The sequence below is a fragment of the Sarcophilus harrisii genome, chromosome 3, assembly GCF_902635505.1.
Source record: "Sarcophilus harrisii chromosome 3, mSarHar1.11, whole genome shotgun sequence".
Lineage (NCBI taxonomy): Eukaryota > Metazoa > Chordata > Mammalia > Dasyuromorphia > Dasyuridae > Sarcophilus > Sarcophilus harrisii.
In genome coordinates, this window is record NC_045428.1 from 294,847,738 (window position 1) to 294,874,329 (window position 26,592).

A 26,592-nucleotide genomic window follows, 5' to 3' on the forward strand; every position below is an offset into this window, starting at 1 on the left:
ACCTCTTCCTCATGGACTATTTCCTCCATATTTTAACTCAACATTTTGGCCTCCAAATAGTGGAGTAGTGTAAAGAATAAAAGCTATTGAAATCATCTGGATCAATCACACTTACTCCTGATGAGTCTTAGGTTCCTTATCATTAAAATGAGGATAACATAACTTTGTATTTTTTAAAAATTTATTAAAGCTTTTACTTAATCAAATATATGCATGGGTAATTTTTTTTAACATTGACCCTTGCAAAACCTTTTATTCCAAATTTACCCCTCATCCCCCCACTCCTTCCCCTAGCTGGCAGGTAATCCAATATATATTAAATATGTTAAAATACATGTTAAATCCAATATATGTATACATTTTTATACAGTTATTTTGCTGGACAAGAAAAATCAGATCAAGAAGGAAGAAAAAGAAAAATTGAGAAAGAAAACAAAATGCAAGCAAATAACAGAGAGTGAGAATACTATGTTGTGGTCCACACTCTGTTCCCACCGTTCTCTTTCTGGATGTAGATAGCTCTCTTCATCACTGAAGAAGTGGAACTGGTTTAAATCACTTCATTAATGAAGAGAGTCACATCTATCAGAATAGATCGTTGTATAGTCTTGTTGTTGCTGTGTATAATGATTTGCTGATTCTGGTCATTTCACTTAGCATCAGTTCATCTAGGTCTCTCCAAACCTCTCTGAAATCATCTTGCTGGTTGTTTCTTATAAAACAATAATATTCCATAACATTTATATACCATAATTTCTTCAGCTATTCTCCAATTAAAGTTCCAGTTTCCTGCCACTACAAAGAGGGCTACTACAGACATTTTTGTACATATGGTCACTTTCCCTCCTTTAAGATCTCTTTGGGATACAATCCCAATAGAAACTTTGATCCTTTGCTGCATCAAAAAGTATGCACAGTTTGATAACTTTTTGAGCATAGTTCCAAATTACAGACTAGTTAGATCCGTTCACAGTTCCACTAACAATGTATCAGTGTCCCAATTTTCCCATATCTCTTCCAACATTGGTCATTACTGTTTCCTGTCATCTTAGCCAATCTGTCAGATTGACCAATGTTGGAAGGGATATGGGAAAATTGGGACACTGATACATTGTTAGTGGAACTGTGAACGGATCTAACTAGTCTGTAATTTGGAACTATGCTCAAAAAGTTATCAAACTGTGCATACCTTTTGATGCAGCAAAGGATCAAAGTTTCTATTGGGATTGTATCCCAAAGAGATCTTAAAGGAGGGAAAGTGACCATATGTACAAAAATGTCTGTAGTAGCCCTCTTTGTAGTGGCAGGAAACTGGAACTTTAATTGGAGAATAGCTGAAGAAATTATGGTATATAAATGTTATGGAATATTATTGTTTTATAAGAAACAACCAGCAAGATGATTTCAGAGAGGTTTGGAGAGAATTACATGAACTGATGTTAAGTGAAATGAGCAGAACCAAGAGATCATTATATATGTCAACAACGATACTGTATGAAGATGTAATCTGATGGAAGTGGATTTCTTTGACAAAGAGACCTAATTCAGTTTCAATTGATCAATGATGGACAGAAGCAGCTACACCCAAAGAAAAAACACTGGGAAATGAATGTAAACTGTTTGCATTTTTGTTTTTCTTCCTGGGTTATTTCTACCTTCTGAATCCAATTCTCCCTGTGCAACAAGAAAACTGTTTGGATGTGCACACATACATTGTACCTAGGATATACTAGGACATATTCAACATATATAGGATTGCTTGCCATCTAGGGGAGGGGGTGGAGGGTGGGAGGGAAAAATCGGAACATAAGTGAGTGCAAGGGATAATGTTGTAAAAAAAAATTACCCTGGCATGGATTCTGTCAATAAAAAGTTACTATAATAAAATAATTTTTTTTTAAAAAAGAGTTGTCTTAATTTGCATTTCTCTAATCAATATTGATTTAGAGTACCTTTTCATATAGCTACAAATAGTTTCAATTTCTTCATCTGAAAATTGTCTGTTCATATCCTTTGACCATTTATCAATTGGAGAATGGCTTGAACTACTATAAATTTGAGTCAATTCTCTATTTTAGAAATGAGACCTGCATCAGAACTTTTGGATGAAAAAATATTTTCCCAGTTTATTGTTTCCCTTCTAATCTTGTCTGCATTAGTTTTGTTTGTATAAAAAATTTTAAGCTTATATCTATTTTGTGATCAATAATGATCTCTAGTCCTTTTCTGGTTACAAATTCCTTCCTCCTCCACAAATCTGAGAGGTAAACTATCCTATGTTCTTCTAATTTGTTTATAATATCATTTTTTAATATCTAGATCATGAACTCATTTTGATCTTATCTTGGTATATGGTGTTAGGTGTGGGTCTATCCTTACTTTCTGTCGTACTAGTTTCCAATTTTCCCAGCAGTTTTTGTCAAATAATAAATTCTTATGACAAAAGCGGGGGCCTTTGGGTTTGTCAAATATTAGATAGTTATAGTCATTGACTATTTTGTTCTGTGAACCTAATCTATTCCACAGATCAAATTCCCTATTTCTTAGCCAATATCAAATGGTTTTGATCACCACTGCTTTATAATATAGTTTTAGATCTGGTACAGCTAGGCCACCTTCATTTGCTTTTCTCTTCATTAATTCCTTTGAAAATCTTGACCTTTTGCTCTTCCAGATGAATTTTGTTGTTATTTTTTCTAATTCAGTAAAATAGTTTCTTGGGAGTTTGACGGGTATAGCACTAAATAAATAGATTAGTTTAGGGAGTAATGTTATCTTTATTATATTCGCTTGACCTATCCAAGGGCTCTTGATATTGTTCCATTGGCTTAGATTTGACTTTATTTGTGTGGAAAGTGTTTTGTAGTTTTGCTCATATAGTTCCTGACTTTCCCTTGGTCAATAGATTCCCAAATAGTTCATACTATTGACAGTTATTTTAAATGGAATTTCTCTTTGTATCTCTTGCTGTTGGATTTTGTTAGTGATGTATAAGAATGCTGATGATTTATGTGAATTTATTTTATATCCTGCAACTTTGCTAAAGTTGTGGATTACTTCTAATAGTTTTTTAGTTGATTCTCTTTGGTTCTCTAAGTGTACCATCATATCATCTGCAAAGAGTAATAATTTGGTTTCCTCATTTCCCGCTCTAATTCCTTTAATCTCTCTTTCTTCTCTTATTGCCAAAGCCAGCATTGCTAATACAATATTGAATAGTAAAAGTGATAGTAGAGAACCTTGTTTCACTCCTGATCTTATTAGGAATGGTTCTAGTTTATCCCCATTACATATGATGCTTTCTGGTGGTTTTAAATAGATGCTCCTGACTATTTTAAGGAAAAGTCTATTTATTCCTATACTCTCAAGTGTTTTTTTTTTTTTTAATAGGAATGGGTTTTGGATTTTATCAAATGCTTTTTCTGCATCTATTGAGACAATCATAGTTTTTATTAATTTGGTTCTTGATATAGTCAATTATGCTAATAGTTTTCCTAATATTTAATCAGCCCTGCATTTCTGGTATAAATCCTACTTGGTCATAGTGTATTATCCTAGGGATGATTTTTGGTAATTTCTTTGTTAATATTTTATTTAAGATTTTAGGTTTAGGTATCACTACCATGTCTGTGTCATAAAAGGAATTTTGTAGGACTCCTTCAATCCCTGTTTTTTTTTTTTTTTTAATACTTTATATAGCCTTGGAATTAATTGTTCTTTAAATGTTTGGTAGAATTCATATGTAAATCTATCTGGTCCTGGGGAATTTTTCTTAGGTAGTTGATTAATAGCTTGTTCTATTTCGTTCTCTAAGATGGGACTGTTTAACCAATTTACTTCTTCCTTTGTTAATCTGGGCAAGCTATATTTTTGAAGCTTGCATCAAAAGCTTCCATTTCATTTAAATTATCTAATTTATTAGCATAAAGTTGGGCAAAGTAACTCCTAATTATTGCTCTAATTTCCTCATTAAAGGATAGTTCTCCCTTTTCATTATTGAAACTAACAATTTGATTTTCTTCTTTCTTTTTTCCAATCAAATTAACTAAAGGTTTATCTATTTTGTTAGTGTTTTTCATAAAATTAATTCTTAGTTTTGTTTATTAATTCAATAGTTTTGTTAGTTTAAATTTTATTGATCTCTCCTTTTATTTTTAGAATTTCAAATATGGTATTTGATTGAATGGTTTTAATGTGTTCTTTTTCTAGCTTTTTTAACTGCAAACTCAATTAATTGTCTTCTCTTTCTCTATTTTATACACGTAAGAATCCAGAGATATTAAAATTTCCCCTTATTATCTCTTTGGCTGCATCCCACAAATTCTGGTATGATGTCTCATCATTGTCATTATCTTGAGTGAAATTATGAATTGTGTCTATAATTTGCTGTTTCACCCAATCATTCCTTAAGATGAGATTATTTAGTTTCCAATTACTTTTTTGGTCTATTTAACCCTAATTTTTTGTTGAATGTAGTTTTTATTGCATCGTGATCTAAAAAGAAATCATTTATTATTTCTGCTTTCTGCATTTGATTTTGAGATCTTTATGTCCCAAAATATGATCAATTTTTTGTGTATGTTACATGAACTGCTGCGAAGAAAATGTACTCTGTTCTGTCTCCATTCAATTTTCTCCAAAGATCTATCATATCTAGCATTTCTAGTATTCTATTTACCTCTTTAACTTCTTACTTATGTATTTTGTGGTTTGATTTATCTAATTCTGAGAGAGCAAGGTTGAGATCTCCCACTATTATACTTTTGCTATTTCTTCTTGCAACTCTCTTTTAACTTCACCTTTAGGAATTTAGATGTTATACCACTTGGTGCATATATGTTTAATATTGATCTTGCTTCATTATCTATGGTACTCTTTAGCAAGATATAGTTTCCTTCCTTATCTCTTTTAATTAGATCAATTTTTGCTTTTGCTTGATCTGAGATAGGAATGGCTACCCCCCCCTTTTTTTTTTTTACTTCACCTGAAGCATAATAAATTCTGTTCCGGTCTTTTACCTTTACTCTGCATGCATTGCTCTGCTTTAAATGCCTTTCTTTTAAACAACATATTGTAGGATTCTGGCTTTTAATCCAGTTTGCTATCCACTTATGCTTTATGGGAGAGTTCAGTCCATTCATGTTTACAGTTAAAACTACTAATTCTGTATTTCCTTCCATCTTATTAACCCCAAATTATACTTTTCTCTTTCCTTTTTTCCTCTCTCTCCTCCCCAGTATTTTACTTTACTTTCCTCAAGAAATCCTCCTCCTTTAGAGACCCTACCCCTTTTTTATACTTTTCCCCTAATATTTCTGTTTTCCCTTCTATTTAGTCTACCTCTTCCCTTTTCCCCTTTCCCCTCCCACTTTTCTATAAAGTGAGAAAAGTTTCTCGGTGAAGCCAAATTTATTTAATATTCTTTCTTTGAGCCAAATCTGATGAGAGTAAGATTTATACAATATTCATCACCCTCCTTTCTTTCCCTCAATTATAATAGGTTTTCTTTGCCTCTTCTTGAGATGTAATTTCCCTCATTTTACTCCACCCCCTTTCCTCTTTTTTTTCTGGCACAATCCCCTTTCCACCTCTAGTTTCTAGCAATAAAATCAGATTATACATGTACTCTCTATGTATACCCATAACAGAAATGCAGTTCTCAAGACTGTTTTTTCTTCTTACCTTTTTATGCTTCTCTTGATTTCTATATTTGGAGGTCAAATTTTTGTATAGTTCTGGTCTATTCATCAAAAATAAATGGAATTTACCAGTTTCATTGCATGTCTATCTTCTTCCCTGAAAGTGAATGCTCAATTTAGCAGGGTAATTTATTCTTGGCTGCATTCCAAGTTCCTTCTTCTTTTGGAATATCAGATTCCAGGCTCTCTGATTCTTTAAAGTGGAAGTTGCTAGGTCCTGCATAATCTTTATTGTGGTTCCTCTGTATTTGAATTGTTTCTTTCTGGCTACTTTTAATATTTTTCCTTGGTCTGATAGTCTTGAAATTTACCCATGATGTTCCTCAGAGTTTTAATTTGGAGGTCTCTTTCAGGAGGTGTTCAATGAATTCTTTCAATGGTTAGTTTATATTCTGATTCTATGACATCCTGACAGTTTTCTTTGATGACTATCTGAAAAATAGTATCTTGGCTCTTTTTTTCAATATGGATTTCAGGGAGTCCAATAATCCTTAGATTGTCTCTCCTAGATCTATTTTCCAGATCAGTTGTTTTCCCAATTAGGTACTTTGCATTTTTTCCCTACTTTTTCTTTTTCTTTTTTTGGTTTTGTTTGACTGATTCTTGTTGTCTTATTGAATCATTCATTTCAATTTGTTCAGTTCTGAATTTTAGTGAAATATTTTTTTCACTTACTTTTTTTACTTCTTTTTGTATTTGTCCAAATGAATTTTCAAATGAGTTGTTTTATTCTATGGAATTTTTTTCCATTTCACAAATTCTGTTTTTTAAGGAGTTATTTTCTTTTTCCCTTTCATAAATTCTGTTTTTTAAGGCGTTATTTTCTTTTTCTGTTTCACCAATTCTGTTTTTCTGGGATTTGTTTGCTTTTTTCCATTTTATCAAATCTATCTTTTAATGAGTTACAGATATTTTCCAAATCTTCTTGCAAAGTTTTCATTTCCTTTCCCCATTTTTCTTCTAGCTCTCTTTTAGGATCCTTTTTAATTCCTTCTAGCAGAGCCTTATATGATAGGGCCCAGGTTACTTCACCTTTTGAGGCATCATCTGGAGACAACCTGCTTTTAGTCTCCTCATGGTTTGAAATCTATTCTTCCCTTTCACCATAAAAGCTGTCTATGCTTGCAGGAAGATAGACATTTATTCTATTTTACAACATTACATGAACATTACATATTGATGCTAAGTGGAATGAGCAGAACCAACAGATCATTATATCCTTCAACAACAATACTATGTGATGATCAATTCAGATGGACTTGACTTTCTTCATCAATGAGATGATCCAAATCAGTTCCAGTTGTTCAATAACGAAGACAACCAGCTACACCCAATGAGAAAACACTGGGAAATGAGTATGAACCACCACATAGCATTTCCATTCTTTCTGTAAATATATATTTGCATTTTTGTTTTTTCCCCAGGTTATTTTTACTTTATTTCTAAATATGATTTTTCTTGTACAGCAAGATAACTGTATAAATATGTATGCATATATTGTATTTAACATATACTTTAACATATTTAATATGTATTGGACTATGTGCTGTCTAGCAGAGGGAGTTGAGGGGAGGAGGGGAAAAGTTGGAACAGAAGGTTTTCCAAGGGTCAATGTTGAAAAATTACCCAAGCATATATTTTATAAATAAAAAGCTATAATAATGATAAAGCTGTCTATCTATGGTCAGAGTTCTCTTTACTTTTTAACTAATTTTTTTTAAATGTTAAGGTCTGCTTTTAGGGCAGGGGAGGGTTTCCAAGCTTCTTCTATAAGCAGTGGCTTCCTCTACAAGTGGCCCCAGCTGTGCTGGATCAGTGCTGATTCACCTCCAGGTGCTGGGTGGGCATGGCCAGTTCCTGTGAAACTCTGGTCTTTCGGGTTTTCTATTTACCTTTTATGTTTGTGTTATATGTTTTCTAATTTCTCTGCTGATCTACTGGCTTGCAACCAGGGCACAGTGGCCAACACTGCTGTAGATTCCTCCCTGCAGATTCTCTGCCATGCAGAGTCGACATTGCCCTGGCTCTGTGCTGTCTTCACCAGCATTTGTGCTCACATGCTCATACTGGCTGCCTTCCTCCCATTTCCAATTGAAACAGACCTTTTCTGGTGATCTTCGAAATTATCTTCTACTGATAATTTGTTGCACTCCCAATATTCATGGATTCTGCTGGTCCACAGCTAATTCAAATGCTGGCTTTGCTAATTAGTCTGAAGGTTGTAAGAGAAGGTTAGAAAGAAAAGTGTGTCTTCTCCACCATCCTGGCTCCGCTCCCAGAAGTCCAATCAGAAAGAATCATAATATAACTTTGAAAACCTGCCTTACCTATTGTGAGGCCATTGTGTAAACCTTAAAGAAGTATAGAAACATCTTACAATCATCATTATCATTATTCTAACAATCAATAAAGTAATAATTCCCTCTTTTATTCAGCTGCAAAGAATACTTTGTTTTTTTTAAGAAAAAGGAAAACAAATAGAGAAAATCATGGAATTGTCAAAAAATCTGTGGAGTGACCCAAAAAACAGTGAAAAAATTACAAGTGGGTGTGAAGAAGACAATTACCAATCACTAAAATAAGTGTAAGAAGTGATATAAAAGGTATTACTATGGGCATGTGTTGTATGGTCATAAGATGAGAAAGGTAGTAGCCCAGGAGTTTCACTGGTATCCAAAAACTGCTGGAAGACGCCAAAACACATTGAATAGATTTTCTTCAGGAGGGAATTTTGGCTTGGGGCGGGGGAGTGTCCATTAATATTTTTAAAATTGAAAAAAAATTTTGTATTTCCATATTGCTGGTTTCCTTAGTAAAATTATGATTTTTTTGCATTCGAAAATATGATCTGCAAAAAGCTACAAGAGGGGTTCAAGACACATAAAGCCTAAGATCTCCTCATTTAAATTATTATGAATAGTTTATTGAAGAATATGGAAAAGAATAAATAGAGGGATAAAGCACAGATGGATTATGACCCCCCTCTCAGAGTGAGAGCACCAAAATTGATGAGAGCAAAGATCCATCAAGTGATCAAAATAATTTAAAAGTATAACAAATTAATATAGGAAGAAAAGTTCATGAATGAGAGTGCTAAACTGGAAGTAAGATCTGGGTTTCTTCCCCAAGACTGTCATCTTTAATTTGTTCTAAGACTATGGACACAAAAGTAAAATTTCTCGGATTTCCTCATTTGTAAAACAAAGATTTTGAAATAGTGCTCTTCAAGGTCTCTTTCAGCTTTCACAGACAATGACTCTACTGTGGGGTTTGAATACAATAAAGTTGATGTCTGGAAGCAGTTTTCCCTACTGATGGCAAGGGTGTTGATCTCTTTCTGACAAGATTCAGAGAAACTTGGGAGTAGCTACAAGAACCTGGATGGGTTATAGAGAAAGTGAGCTGAACAATTTTAACAGTGAGAGACACATTCATTATAAAGAAAAACAATTTTCAAAGTATAAAGAGCTCTAAATAATGCAATCTCTAATCATAATTCCTGAAAACCAATGATGAAATATCTTTCCACAGAGATTTAACAGATATACAAAAAGATATAGTTTCAGACATGGCCAAAGTACGTATTAGTTTTATTTAAGTCTACAAAGGAATACTTTCTTTTGTGGGTGAGGAGGAAAATTGTGGTGCAGAAAAGAGGATTGTGATAACCTCCCCAAAGAAGAAGAAGGAGATGGAGAAGAAAATAAAAGATCAAATATATTGTTTTAAAGGCAATGTGAAAACAATGGGAAGTTCAGAGGAAAGAAAAAATAATATTATAAATGTGACAATAATTAGCTATTATATAGCATTTTAATGTTTCAAAAGCTCTCCTGTGATCTCCTTTGATCCTCAGAAAGTCTGCAAAGTAGATGTTATTTTCAATTCCTCATTTTAAAGATGAGGAAACTGAGGTTGCCACAGGCTAAATGACTCATAAAACTCAAAAGTATCTGAAGAAGGATTTAAAATCAGTTCATTCTGACCACATCTTGACTCAAGACTACAATACCCTAACTATTGCTTCATATAAAGCAAGAAAACTTTAGAACTAATGTGTTGTTTTTTTTATATATTTCTTAAAATAAAAAAAATGTAAAAAAAGCTGTAAATAAAAGAAGGGAGGGATGGAGGGAGGGGAAGGGAGAGACACAGACAGAGAGAGACATAGATACAGAGACAGAGGTAAAGATAGACAGGCAAAGATAGACACAGAAGGAAGAGAGAACACACAAAAAATTCTTTCTATACACAAGCGAAAAAGGGCACAAAATATTTTAAGCCCAAAGATTATTTTCTTTTTTACTTTCTTAAAATAGATTGGATTTTACTGCATTTCTTCCACTAGCTTGAAGTCATATCACACTAGGCCCCTCAGGTATCCTGTTTCAAGAGTTCTAGAGCTATGTTGTAGACACAAGAAGCAAATCAACAAGTCTTCATTGATAAAATAAGGTTGGGGGCCAGAGAGGAAATAAATGTTAAGCTAGATTCTTCAAAGAGTGGGCCCTTTGTTTTATTTCAATATTGTGGCTATTTCTATATTTTGTAAGATCGGAAATCTAAGCTATGAAAGAGTAGGTCTATTATTATTATTACTTGAAGATATTTTCTAGCTATAAAGTTCATATTCCGGTTTCTTCATGCTAGCTTTCATACTACAATTTGGTGATGTAGTGAAAATGAGTCAATGAAAATGAGTGAAACTGAGTTCTAGTTCTGGTTCAGCTATTTATTACCTTTGTGACTTTGGGCAAGGTGCTAGGTGATTTAGTAGATAGAGCAGCGGGCGTGGAGTCACAAAGATGTGAGTTCCAATCTATCCTCCAGATACTAATTTGGGGTGTTATCCTGAGCAAGCTACTTAACATTTTCATGCATCAATTTCTTTTTACATAAAATGAGGAATGTAATACCACCTATATCTTGGGATTGTTAAGAGGATAAAATAAGATATTTCTTTTGCTTTGCAAACCTTAAAATGATAATGTCTATTATTGTTGTTGTTATTACTTCCCTCTTTTAAAACTAATTTTCTTTATTTGTAAAAGAAGAAGAGGAGAAAATATGACCTCTAATCACTTCTAAGACAAAGTAAACTTATGGACTACTCTAAGCTCCACATTATTTCTGGTGGAATTGTACAGTATTATTCGATGATGGCTTTTTGCAAGTTTTAGTGAAAATGGATGTCTTCCAACATCCATGTCACTCTTTTTAGCTCCCACAGAAAGTACAAGTGTTTAATTGCATAGAGCAAAACTGCCATACATTTACACTCTCTGTCTATTAATTTTCAGTAAGAGCACTAAGTAGTATATCACATTTAAATATAGATGTAGTTTTTCTTGGCCATCATACTATGTGGTATTGAAAAATTGTCAAGAACTCTCTGCCTTCACAGGCTTCCTCTCTTCTACAAATCAATCTCTGTTGTGCATTGATTACCTCGCCAATTAGTACATTAATTCTCAATAATATAAAACTCCCCTAAATTAATAATTAATCCATGCTAATAAACAGCATAATGAGCTATTATAGGCTTATTTTTTTAATTTACTATCATGAAATGTTTATATTTTAAAAGGGGTCTTCTGGAGACATCATTTCTCAATCCAAAGGAATAATAAGTGCTCATATTAATTTCAGAGACTATTGCAACTCAAAAGTGGAAGGTATTTTTGGTAGAGGGAAATTAGACTCTCTTAAAATCATACTGACCATGTTATACTGTTGCAGCTAAGTAGTATAGTGGATTAAAAAAAAAAGTAGAATTTAAGAAGACTCAAGTTCTAATCCTGCCACAAACAAACACAGGATAGGCAACTTGTCACAACTTCTATCAGCCTCACTTTCCACATCTGCAAAAAACAGATAATAAAAGCATTTGTTCACAGGGCTGTTGGGAAGATGAAATGAAACAATATAATATAATATAATATAATATAATACCTAAAATGCTTTGTAAATCTTAAAAGTAAATATTACAGTAATGCTAGCTTTGATGGTAATAATGATTATGATGCTGCATGCCTTGCCCCTTCGTATTCCAAGTCTAGCCAAATTGTCTATTTCCTTGTTCCTCATAAATGACACTGTATTTCCCACATCAATTCTTCTGCGCTGCCATATCCCATTTCTCAATATACATATGCCTCCCTTTTGCATTATAGCATCTCCTATCTTCTAAAAGACACAGTTCAAATGCTAAGCCTTCCTGATATCTCTATACAATTGTAAGGCCCTCTTTATTTAAATACCTCATATTTATTTTGTATTCACTCACCCTAAACTTATATTTTTATATGCTATCTCCCCAAATAGAATGTGAGCTCCATAAGAATAGAGAGTGTTTCATATTTTTTTTTAATTGCATCAAATAGTGCCAGGCACATATTAAGCAATGTTCGGATGATTTTTAATTGATTAATAATCAAGACTACATGACCTTTGACCACATCTAGAATAGATGAATTTAGAAACTACTGTAGTTCTAGCGTATATCTGATGGAATTGCATAGAATTATCATATTTACTAACAGCTCTTTGAAAGGATAATGAATATTGATGTATGAATATTTATGTATGTGTGTATTTATATATACACACATATATACAGATACAGATACATACATATATACCTATTTATGTATATATATATATATATCAAGCCAGAAAAGGAATAAAAATAATAAAATTTATTGTACTGTTTACATTTCTATTGAGAAATTGTTCTGCCTACATTGCAATTAGTTGCCATGCAGAAATGACAATTCCAGTTCTATAGGTAAATCTGTGTTTAGGAATCTGGAATTTCATATTGGGGAAGAGGATCAGCCAGTAGTTTAATGTGTTGGTTCATATAATCAACCCATCAATGTGTCAGCACACAGAATAAAGAGGGAGCTAGGTGGCAGAGTAGACAGAGTGTAGAGGCAGGAATCAGGAAGACTCATCTTCCTGAGTTCAGATCTGACCTCCAACACATATAAGCCATGTAACCTTGAGCCAGTTGAGGCTTTCTGCCTCACCTTCCTCATTTGAAGAAATAAGTTGGAGAAGGAAATGGAAAAATAACTCCAGTATCTTTGCCAAGGAAATTCCAAATAGGATCGTGAAATGTCAAGCATGACTAAAATGACTGAACAACAACATACAATCAAGTTCTAGGGTTTTACTTTAAAATCTCAGATAATAAACCTTCTTAGTAAAAAGTAAATAAAGCCATAATTTACTAATTTGCTGATTCTTTTTTCCATATAAAATGTTAATCTATGTTAGATATTTTGCATTGCTAAATGCACACACTATTAGAATTTAAGACAAATAAGAAGGCAGATATTGTAATTTCTATGCCTTTGAGAATGACAAATAGGGAAAATAGAAAAGTTGAAAAACTAAATGGGTAGAGAATCCCAGGGGGAAATATTTACTCTCAAAAGGAACTGAAAGAGCTAAAATTTTCTAAGAAAATATAGTCACAATAGAATACTATATCTCTCTGAAAGAAAAAATACTTAACAGATTATCTTTGACATAAATTCATAAAGGACTAATCACAGAAACCCCCCAATTTAAAAATAAAGACAAAGAAAAGTTCTCACCAATACTATACATCATCAGCTTGGGTTTGAAGATAAACATTTATATAGGCATGAGTCTTTTATGCAAGATTAATTTGTATCCAATGATAATAAGCATTGGAACCAAATATTGAAGTGGGAACTGATTGTAAATTGTGTCATGGCTATGTAAAGGCCAAATGAGAAGTAATAACAATCTGACAGATTGTCTAGGATTTTTTTTTTTAAGTTAGAAGTTAAGAAGAGAGCCTATCACATATTTACTTCTCAACTGATATGTAGTTAAAAACTTAAGTTTTAAAGACTTATGAGATGATTTACAACAAAGTATATGAGATTAAGAAGATTCACAAAATTACAGTAAATATTTTCATTGTTATAAAATTTAATAGTACTGCAATCATAACTATCAGCTCTAAGCCCACAGAAAATAAAGCTCTTAAATTTGTTGATTGTCAACAATTTCCCATTTATTCCAGTTGTCAAATAAGTTTAGTGATAAAACTAATGCTAATTTGTTTAGAATTTTAAAATTAAGATTAAAAAATCATAAACACATTGACTATCCAGAAAGTAATGTTTCATATGCAATGTGTGTGTATTCTAAGCTTATATAAGCCTATATCTCTTGCTTTGCATCTAAATGAGAAGCACAAAATATAACTTGATCTATAACTCACTCGTAGACAGGGAACAACTATTAGGTATTTCTCAAATTAGTATAATATTAATCAATTTATTTACAACAATTTATTGAGAAGGTAAACTCCTTTTAAGTGCTCCTATGAGTTATTCATTCATCTGCCTAAATGTCCCAACAGAAAGCATTGTTTCACTCTATTCCTTCTTCAGTTATGCTGATTGAAGGACAGAATGTCCTATCTTTGGTTTCTAAGTTCCATTGTGATAAAAGGAGAAGCAGAAGAAACTTTGGCAGGTCTGACCCTGTAAGTGCTTCTTTCCCCGCTATTTGGCACAGGTAGAGTAAAAAGGGATCTTCAGCTTCATATTGTTCTCAAGATAATTACTATGCCATAAAAAAATTAAGAACATTTCCAGAAAAAAAGGGAGAAAAGAAATTCAATAATGAAGAATTATTGGGAAATTTGGGCTCAAACACATGTTCCTTAGAATAACATAATTTGTTAGGTAACTGCATTGTTGATGATGTAATTAATGGCTTAATAAAAGAAATTTAAACTCTCAAATCATTTCTGCATTTGATTTGTTGTGAAATGTTTTGGTTGAACCATATGGAGAATATCTAGATTTACAAAAATATGTAGTTAGAAAAAAGAGGAAGCAAATAATATCCTAGTATTACTATGAAAATAGTTTTGATCTCATGAATCTCCTAAAAGGGAATCCTTAAACCACACTTTTAGAATTACTTATATGGCGCTCTGAGCACTTATGTAACTAAATAACTTGCTCAAAATCACACTATCAGTATGTATTAGAAATGGAACTTGAAATCAGATCTTCCTGACTTCAATGCTGTCTTTTTATCTGCTATGTCATGTTGCTCTTCTATAACATAGCTGTATTATAAAGTAACTAAGTTTGTTTAAACTGGTCTGCTTAATTTATTAATTACTGCCTGTTAATAAAAGATAACAAGGCAAAAGTATATGTGAATTAGAGAAACTTAAATTTCCTACCCAGTCCCAGGCTCCTTCAATATTTTCATAGAATAACAGCTTGTAACTGTGAAGTATAGGTTATTGTTTGTACCAATCAATTAATATCCTTTTCAATGGTAATTAACTTTAGATCTGATCCAGAGTAATCATTGTCCCTAACTTCATAATCTCAATAGGATTCCAACAGAAGATGTAACTAAATGAAAGTTTTTGTCAGCTGTCACTTCACTGGCAAAGTATTAGCAACAAAGAATGATATCACCAGAATATCATTAGAGAAATATATGACAGGGAAATGAGGAGGGCCTGTCAAGTAAGGAGTCTGAAGGAAAAATGATGGGTAACCATCATGTCCCACTGGCTTCTTTGTATATTGTAAAAAATGCAAAGGAAGTCTACCTCTCAGATCTGTGGACAAAGAAGAAATTTATGGCCAAAGAAGAACTAGAGAACATTATGAAATGCAAAATGGATAATTTTGATTACATTAAATTAAAAAGATTTTGTACAAACATGCAGGCAAGATTAGAAGCAGAAAACTGGAAAAAAAATTTTACATTCAAGAGTTCTGATAAAGCTCTCATTTGTAAAATATATAGAAAATTGACTCAAATTTACAAGAATACAAGCCATTCTCCAATGAACAGAAAATATTCAGATAAAGAAATGAAAACCATTTCTAGTCATGAAAAAAATGCTACAAATCACTATTGATAAGAGAAATGCAAATTAAGACAACTCTGAGATACCACTACACACTTCTCAGATTAGCTAAAATGACAGGAAAACGTAATGATAGATGTTGAAAAGGATGTGGGAAAACTGGGACACTAAGACATTGTTGGTGAAGTTATGAACTGATTCCAATCATTCAGGAGAGCAATTTGGAACTATGCCCAAAGGGCTATCAAACTGTGCATACCCTTTGATTTAGGAGTGTCTCTACTGAGTCTGTATCCCAAAGATATTATAAAAAGACCCACATGTGCAAAAATGTTTGTAGCAGTCTTTTCTATAGTGGCAAGCAATTGGAAACTGAATGGATACCTATCATTTGGGGAATGGCTAAATAAGTTATGGTATATGGTATATGGTATATGAATTTTATGGAAACATCAGCAGGATGATTTCAGAAAGTCCTGGAGAGACTTACATGAACTGATGCTAAGCGAAGTGAGTAAAACCAAGAGAACATTACATACAACAACAACAAGATTATGTGATGATCAACTCTCATGGGCTTGGCTCTTCAACAATAAAGTGATTCAGGTCAATTCCAATATACAGATGGAGAGAGCCATCTGCACCCAGAAAGAGAATTGTAGTGACTGAATCAGTAGATCACAACAAGGTATTTTTACCTTTTTTGTTGTTTGCTTGCTTTTTGTTTTCTAATTTTTTTTCCTTTTAGATCTGATTTTTCTTGTGTAGCAGGATAAATGTTAGAAACATGCATAGAAGAATTGCACATTTTTAACATGTTGGATTACTTACTGTCTAGGGGAGGGAGTGGGGGAAAGGAAAGAGAAAAATCTGGAACACAAGTTTTTGTAAAGGTGTGTGTTGAAAACTATCTTTGCATATATTTTGAAAATAAAAAGCTATTATTTAAAAAGAAAGTTAAAAAAAAAAGGAAGGCCTTCAGTAAACTGAATAGATTCCTATTGTAGGGATACACAGATACAAACATGTACCACAACAGACCAAGAGTGGATTTTCACTTGCATTTTACCCAGGTTTAAAAGGAATAATTAAGTATGTTAACTTGATCATCTTTTATTTGCTTCCTCTTCTAAGATATCTATAAGTATCAATGTAATTAACTTTTTTTTTTCTAAAAGTCCTGAACTGTGATCTTTAAGATTGAATGGGAATATTATTATTCAAAGATATTTTAAAGAAATATAAGAAACTCTTTAAGTATCACTGGAATTCCTTCTCAATCTTTGTTTCCATGTTTTGAATAACACTCCACAGTGACATAGTACTTCTATACACATTGCCTCAAAAACAAACTAATTTCTAATAACTAACTTCACTGATGAAGCACCTTTCTCTTGAGATGTTAAAGTGTTTTATACGTAACTCTAGTACTGTAATAGTAATACTCTATATCTATAGTGTCTCTATTGCAAATAACTCTCAGATGCATCATTTACTTTCTCTTTTTTGCAGATAAATTTCTAGCTCCAAACATTCAAAACCTTGTCTTAAAAAATCACATAGATCATCAATGATTAAGCCAGGTCTTCTAATATTCTATCCTAAAGAGTCTAGACCATCCTGATTATCTGATGAACATCATAATAAAGATATGAGTATTATTATATGAGTGTTAGAAGGAGAACTGATTTAAGTATAACAGAAAATATTAGGAAATACCATTAGGAAATATTTAAAAGAACTCTATCGGGAATATCTCTCCTTCCCTCCCTTCTGCTCCTCCTCCTTCTCTTTCTTTTCTCTCTTTCTTCTCTCTATCCCATCTCCATCAGCTTTCTATATACCTATAACCCTTTCACCACTAGAGTAAAGGATAAAATCAAGGCTGTCATGTGAACCTCAGAAAATAATTAGCAAATTAATCAATTCTAGTCTTATTAGAATTCCATTTCAAAACTAATTGTTTAAGTAACAACTTCTCCTTTAATTATGGCATTTACTGTCCATTAAAATTGAAATTACCCTTGCATTTCATAAATGCATGCTTGTACTTTTATAGTAGAAAGGAGACAAAGGATACTAAGAGCCACACATTTTTTACAGACTGTCTACAAATATTCATTTAGACGCTGATGGCTGTTCCAACAAATCAAATATATTTTGATAGTCAACAAACAATAAGCACATCTGGTATATTCTGTGACCCGTTTACTTAGCAATGAGTACCTTACAGAGGTAATATGAAATTGCATTATCAATAACAAAAACCTGCCTATTCTTTTCTCGTATGTTGATTAAGGAGGTCCTCAACAGAAGTACAAATTATTCTCATAAAAAATTGTGGAAAGGATGATAAAGGATGATAGTTCATGACATTTTCTCTATAACTTTTTCCAAGTATTCAGCATTCATTTCTCTTTCATGTAATCTGAGAATTGATCCTCCATTGATATCAAAATTATGTGATGTCCAGCACAAATATATATTGTCCATGGAGGTAACCTAAAATTACAACATGGTTTCTCCAGAGAGGACTAACTCAGTTTTAAGGTACACTGGGGACCTGTTACCACTAATGGTAATTATGAGCCTTCCCCCTACTACAAGGTTAATATTTGGCCTAAGGACACAATTCAAATCAAAGGTATTTAATAAAAGAAAATAATTTTTAAGAGATTAATAAATTTCCTTTATAAACACAGGGAGCACTTTTCCACAGATAATACATATTATCAGCTTGGAAAATGAACATGCATAGGGAACACATATATATGTACAGGTATATGTGTATACATACATATATGTATATATATATATATGGATGGATAGATATGATATAGATATTGATATGTGGATGTATACATATTTATCATATACATATTTATCATATTTATCACATATTTATGTGAAAGGCACTCACATAGAGTGGCCACTTTTGGCCACAGTCCACACGTGGAGAAGCAATATGTTTTTCATACTTCAGGGCTAGCCATGCCTTCTGGTGATTATCTCATACTTTCTCTACTCCAAATTTTGATCCACAAAATGTGTGGTCTCCACTGGATGCTATTCCACCAAACAAGTTTGTTTTTTGGTGGTCAATGTTCCACTGGATACATGGTATCTGTTGGATTCCTGTTGGAACTTGTCATAGCCCCACTCATTGGTATATCAAACTTAGTATACAATGTGTATACTAAGTTTGATATACCAATGAGACATTTTAGGGGCAATGTTCAAAAGGCAGCTGGTGCTACTGAAAAGAGATGAGGGCAGATATATAAGTATACTTATTATTAATAAATGCTTGTTGAATTAATCTGGAAATAACCATAGAAATTCTTATTGAACTCATGAAAGATGATGAAATCACCAAGGGAGACATTATAAAGTTATAGAAAAAGAAGACAACCTGGGTTAGAGCCTTTAGGTGAATTCTTACTTATAGGTTTAGAAATATAGAAAATACAAAATTATTTTATCTATTGTTTATTGCTTACAAAATAGCACCTGATTTGGTAGAGCAAAATACAGCTTTAAAGGCTCTCATCCAACAAAGCATCTCTTGTGCTTCTGTTTATACAGGATTCCTTGAGAGAATGCAACCGCAGAGACAACTTTGTTCTACAATCCTCTGAGTATCAATATTAAGTGAGGCATAAAACAGTGAAACATATGCTCAGGAAAGGTGTTTGCCAGTGTCATGGAGGATATCCTGCATTAAGTCCAAATAGAACATGGATTTCTTATAGATGGCACGGTTCTCCAGATGCTCCTGTTTATGGAAAACATTGTGTTGACTGCATTGAATCCAGGAACACTACGGGACTTCCTCATTTAGATCCATAATCCCTCAAAAAAGATAAGTCTAGTAATTTACATACAAATGAAAAGTACATATCATCTAGATTATGATATGTCTCAGATAGATAGATACTACAGATTGATGGTGAAGTAGACCTAAAATTGAACAGGAGGAAAGAAGGTAGGATCACATTTTGGAAACTGCCCAACTAGTCCAATGATCCCAAGCTGCTTCCCAATGCAAAAGCCATTTGTTTAATATCAGTAATCTTATACTGATATATGGCTGCAAATCATGAAATGCTGTAATCTCTGGGGAATCAAAATTGTATATCTCACAAAAAAACACTGGAAAAATACATGAGGCAAGGAATGGAGAAAGGGATAAGCTGACTAAAGGATTGTGTCCAAGGCTTGGACAAAAGTAAAACCATTTAAAAAGCACCACTGAGTGTTCAGTAAAGGAGGCAGGCTAGCCATATAATGAACACAAGTTGGTATATAATAAATGCTTGTTGACTGGTTGTCTAACAGAATTAAATCTCAAGTACTGCTCTAATATGCACAAAATATGAAAAGAAATTGAATGTTTCATTTATAAACTAAGAGATTTAAGAATGAAATTGAATCATTTTTTTAAGTTAAAGCTAATTTAACTTGGGACATATATACATATACACTTTTTAAAGGATAAAGTCAAATGTTTTTGCCTGTACTATATAGTGCGAAGCATGAGTATGATTATTAAGATGATGGGAATATGAAGCAAGTAGCATTAAACATTTAAAAAAGAGTCATATGGCATGAGCAAACATGATTCAGAATGAAAAATTTTATAGAGTCAACCAATTTTATCATTCTTTTCCCCTACTTTATATGATCAATGATTGGATGATAGAGAATTTCTGCTTGTTTACATCCAAAATGTTATATTATAGTACTTTATTAGGGTCTTTAAAGGTCAAAAGCACTTCATCATCTCTTTCTTCAGAAATCTGACAAAGGCTAGTTTAACAACAATACTTTATCAGACAAGGAACTAAGGCATGAAGAAGATAAATAAATTTGCTAATGTCAAAAAAAAAAAAAAAAGCAGCAATAGAAATGGGATAAATCTTGGTCTGGTGATTTCTACCTAGAGAATCATAGGATTCTAGAACAATTGAGATTCTTGGAGATAACCTAAAGTTAGACCTTGATTTATGCAAATAATGAATTCTCATGAAATGGTTACAATATTTAAATTTGCACCCCATAAGTCTGGAAACAATTACTAAATTCTGCATAATTACAACTAAAAATAATGCAAGTTGGGACACATATAACCATTTCATAAGATTCGCTACTTGCCTACCATCAAGACTCAGAGGTTAATTTAACCTTTTAATTTTAGGAAAAAATGAGGCTTATATAATTCAAATAAGTATCCAAACACAGTTCAAATACTACCACCTGCAGGTAGCCATTCCCAGTCTCCCCTACTGCTAGTTCCTTTTCCCTCTCTGATTTTATCTTCCATCTTTTTGTTGCTGTTCAATTGTTTCAAATGCATCCAACTCTTTATGAACCCATTTCATAATTTTCTTGTAAAAAATACTGGAGTGGTTTGCCATTTCCATTTCCAACTTATTTTATAGATGAGGGAAATGAAGCAAACAGGGTTAAGTAATTTGTCACATAGCTAGTGTCTGAAGCCAGATTTAAACTCAGGAAGATGAGTCTTCTTGATTCCAAGCCTAGTGCTCATCTTCCATCTACTCTATACTATTAATATATGCATGTACATTCTATTTACATGTTGGCTTCCCCATGAGAAAGTGAACTACTTGAGGACAAACATTGTTTGCTCTTTCTATGTATCACAAATCCTTAGCACAATGCCTGCCACATAGTAAAACTTGTTGGCTGACTTAGATGTCATCTAAAGAGCTAGGGGATATAAGGAATAAAGTGTTGAATTTAGGACTCAAATTCAAATCTTCCTGATTCCCATCTCTAACACTATCACTAGACTCAGGACCCTGGGCAAGCCAGCTAATTTGCTTTTTTGCCCTAGTTTTCTCATCTATAAAATGGATTATTGTAGGAATCACACTAAATAATAATTTTAAAGTACTATGCAAATTTTAAAGGGTAATATAAATATTATATCATTACTATTTGTTTTAGGAAAATTAGAGAATTATGACTATACCACATGAACAGGAGATAGGAACAGTCAATTGATAAACACAAAATAACCCATTATTGTTAACATTTAAAATTAGTCCTAGTGAGATTTATTTTCTGGACTCAATAACTATCCTTATTCTTTGATAATTGTACCAAAAAGATGTTTGGTTTCTATGTGTAGTCACGCGCACTTGGACTGAATTAACTTCTGCTTATTGATTCACAAGAGATCAAACTCCACATAAATTTTGGTTATATTAAAGCTCAAATATTATGTTTAACTTTTTTTAAACTTTCAATTTAATTGAGTTAATTGTAATTCTCTTACATCCAAATATCTCTTCTCTATCTGGGTAGTTCAAATGTAACAGGTCATACTGCAAAACAAGTCTAGTGACTTTTCAACACAGAAATTCTTTTAAAGAATTATTAGGACTGATGATAATTATAATTTATAAATAATGGTTTTTATGCTTCCAGGTCGCTGTCCACTTTACATAATAAAACATAACAATATTGGAAATAAGACTAAAGAAGCAGTCAAACAATCTGTCAGTCTTTAAGCATTTTTTGACTGCCTACTCTTTTCCAGAGTATTCTAGATACAAAGAATGATAAAAAAAAAATAATCCCTGTTCCCAAGCTAACAATATAAGGGGTTTCAAAGAGACAACAGGAAAATGATTACTTATAAACAAGAGATGGAAAAATGGAAATAATTAAGAAAAGGAAAGCATTAGCATGAAGGGAAATTGGGAAAGACTACTTACAGAAGGTGGAAAGATTTTGCCAGTGAGGAAAAAAAGAGCCAAGCCCTATTTTAAACAAAAGTACTAAAAAGCAAAATATAAAAACATCCACTAACCAACCAAAGGAGCTAAAACAATTATTAACTTAAGAGGAAATAAAATTCATCTGACCCTTTTTTTTTGGAAGATTGTCAGAAACCTACTTTAGCTTATGTAGATGGAAAGCATGTTATACAATGTCAGGTCCTTCCTGACTTTGAAAGATTCCAACCCAAATACATATCACAAATAATATTTTCTAGAGGTATAAGAATCCTCAGATGCTGTCTAGACTGGTATCCTTATTGTACAGATAAGGAAACTGAGGCCCAGGAAGATTGAACGACTTGTGCTATTAAAGCTATGGATGTTCTGGATATATGTACTATTTTTACTTTTCAATATTTCTGACCTTGACTAACCCTTAATCTAAGATAACACAGAATATGTATATTTATATATTCATATTTGCATATATATGTGTAAAAGGATACATATATATGTATGATATGTAATGATATGTAATATGTATGATATATAATATCAAATAAGGGTTTTATGTTTATGAGCAAATCAATTAAGTTTTATTTTACTATAATTATCTGGACTTTTATGAGATCCTATAAATTCTTCCCACATCCCAAAATAAATCACAAACTCAAGTTTAACTTTTCCCAATGCTCGCAGGATATTAACATTTATATTTTCTGTAAGAGAAACTAAATGTCTACTTATAAGTCCAGGTAATAATGTTTCAGAAATACTGGAATCTAGAAGTCCTTTGGACTACACACTTCAATGTTAACACTTTCTGTTACCTTCAAATACCATTCTGTATATGTGGTTAAATATAAAAATAAAGATACAAGTTTTAACATTGAAATGAAACAATTTGATTTCACAGACTTTCTACATTAAGTTTACTTGCCTCTGAATAAAGAATAATACAATCAAGTGATGCTTGGGCTTAATGCTACTATACTGTTTCAAGTCAAAAAACCAAGATGAGTTCTAAATTGATGCTACAAGTGTAAAATGTTTCCAGCAGTCATGGCAAAATGGAAGAGGATGTGACTTTTAAGAGCCAGCAATATTACCACAAAGTTTTTAGAACACAAGAAAGTAAAATTTTCTGCCACTAAGGCAATAAGATGATGCCATTCTCTCAAGATGGTAGGGACAGCTTGGCACAGTAGAGCCAGGCTCTAGACTCAGAGGACAAAGACTTATATCCTACCTCTGACACTTCTTACAAGTCATTCAACCTCCCAGGCCTCACTTTCCTTATCTGTACAATAAGGGTGCCAGACTAGATGGCTTCTGAGGACTGTTACAATTCTAGATCTAAGATTCTATGTCCTATAATATTATAAAAACATATGCTGTTGTTATTGCAGTTGGGTTGTCATATCCCTTTGTAACACTGGTCAGCTAGGTGGCATGGGGAATACTGCACTGGCTCTGGAGTTAGGAATACCCGAGTTCAAATATGGCCTCCAACACATTAACTGTGTGACCCTAGGTAACTCACTTAACCCTCTTTGTTTCAGTTTTCTCATCTGTAAAATGAGCTGGAGAAGGAAATGGCAAAGTCATTCTTATATCTCTACCAGTAAATCCCAGAGGAGGTAAGGAAGAGTCAAACACAACTGAAACAACTTAAATGAAGAACTGTAACACTCCTTTGGATTTAGGTAGGGAAGGGCTCTAGAGATTCAGATAAAGGCTCTCTTAGATCAGAATGCAAGATACTTTTTCATTTGCTATAGCACCAGAAATTCTTCTAATTATTTACATCTCTATTCACTTCTCCATCTTTCTTACATAGAGAAGATGTCAAGGCTTTAAAGGTACATTTATTATTACCATACACACACACACACACACACACACACACACACACACATACATACATACATACTCCCTATGACCACAATGACTTAACCTCCAAACATCTCAATGTAGTGACTGAAGTTTGTTCAGGAGGGCAAAAATAATGAAAAATGAATTTTGGGAAGAAAGAAAGAAGCATCTTCAAGATTAAAATAATGATATTTATGTGACTAAATGGCAAAAGTCACTAAAGGCAAAGTCGAAGAAATTGATAGGTGAGTCATTTTATTTGAAATATTAAAGCTTCTCTAAACCCTTTCTTTTTCAAAGCTTAGAAAAAGTTTTCTATGATGGAAATGATCCCTGGCAACACTGACATCCTTTCACTATGCATGATGCCCACATTTTGGAAGCCTGAATTCTCTGTCACATTGGCTCTCTTCTGGTAACTGGTTTCATTATGCCTGTAAGCCCAATTAACCTAGGGAAATTGCTAATGGTCTTCTGTCCATTTCATACATCATTGACAAGGGTAATCAGTCAACAAAATAAATTTGTCTCCATGTAATATGTAGGCCCAGTGAATATACAATGTCATAATGAATGATTGAGGGTTGGGGTGAACACCTAGAAAATCACAATTCCAAAAACAACTCTTGGCATGTGGATCAGCTGAACATTCACCTTAATTTTTATTTTAGCATCTAGAATTCAGCAGGCCTCAAAGAAAAAAACAATTTTGGTTGTGACTGATAACTTACACCAGGCATTCAAAGAGATCGAACTCTCAGACTCCAAGATAACTTTTACAATTATGCCATAGAGTAGTTTAAAACAAACCATTTCCATGAAGTTTTCTCATATTTGAAATAGAAATGGGTTTGCAAAGTTTCTTGAGGTTCTTGGATCTTTTTATCCCAAATTAAAACTTATGATCTCAGTTTTGCCCCAAAGGCAAAGTTTTATGACAATTTTAATTTGAATAAATAGGAATCCTAACTATAAAAGGTAGGAGTATTGAAAGTATAGAAATGAGGGGTGGAAATTGGAAATAAACTAAAGTATTATAGCATAGTACTTGGCACATACTTGGTCTTAATGGAAGTGTATTGATTGGCTGAGTAGATTTGGAGCTATGATTATGTGCTAAGAAGTGAGAACGTTAAATCTAAGAGAGGTCAAACTGCTCTAATTTCCAAGAAATGTTGTGGCCTAGTTCTACTTTTCACATAAAGAAGTTAGAAATTGCACAAATTCTTCCTGGCCCCCAAATCTCTATTCTATGGCCATCCTGAAGCTTCCCTTTGAGTCTAACATTGCAAATGAACTTTAGTAGTTTAAAAAAATACATACTATCTATACTGGCATCAAACAGGTATTCTTTTGAAAGGCTCTGATGTGTAGTGAGATACAGGGCAACTATTATTTAAATTAGCTTCAGTAATACAAGCTATGTGTCAGAATTGCTTCAAACCCTACTATAAACAATACTTAGTCAGTACAGATAGAAAAGGAATGAGAACAGAAAGACTGGTTAGTTGATACAATGCTGAATTTCAGGAAGAGTAAGTAGGTTTAAAAAGAACTTTTCACTAATGTATGATTTTGGCTATATTTTCCCAGGTGTTGGTCTCGGTCATACAAAACCAACTTTCTATTTGGAATCTCAGAGTAAAGTGAATGGTGATTACTATCGTTACTTCAAACAAAAGCTGTGACAGTGGTGATCTTATGCTGCCTTTGTTCCATTTCTAATAGAAAATGACATTTGCCAGAATTCAGACAACAAATATGGTTAACCAATTCAGATTCTTCAATGTATGTAATCAATATACAATATGGAGTTTCATACAATCCACTGAGCTGCCCTATCTACTAATACTGAACAAGCATGATGAAATCAGTCAAAATAGCAGAAATGGATTAAATCAGTTTTGTTGTTCTTTACTAGAAAAGGACAGGACCTCTTTCAAAGCCACTGTGCACTGTTTAGCTAGTATACAAACAAAAAAATCAATAAAGAGTGACTGGAGGATTTTGTGATGGGTTTCCTCCCCCTATAACTTCCCTCACCACTTCAACCACTACCACCATCACTACCATTACTGCCATCTAAATATAAACATTTTAACATTTTATACTGAAAAATAAAAATGCCACTTGAGAAAGATATAAGCTCTGGATTTCATTACCAAACTGTACATTATGATCTTTAAAAACAAAACAAAAAAAAACAGTTTGACTTTGCATTGTAGTATTTTACAACCTTTTGGTGTAAAATTAAAATACTTTCCCTCCATCACCAGCTATAAGCTTTATTTTTTTTCCTATCCTGGGTGACTGAATCTTTTATATGCTAGGGTTCTATTCACTGCCTGTATTCAGATTTTGAAATCCCAAATGTTAA

General features: G+C 32.8%; 1 protein-coding gene across 15 annotated transcripts in view; it reads right to left on the reverse strand.

The window, feature by feature from the left end:
• ZBTB20 (zinc finger and BTB domain containing 20) overlaps positions 1-26,592 on the reverse strand; it is a 1,022,251-nt gene that overhangs the window by 560,537 nt on the left and 435,122 nt on the right. The gene's annotated exons all lie outside the window — the stretch shown is intronic.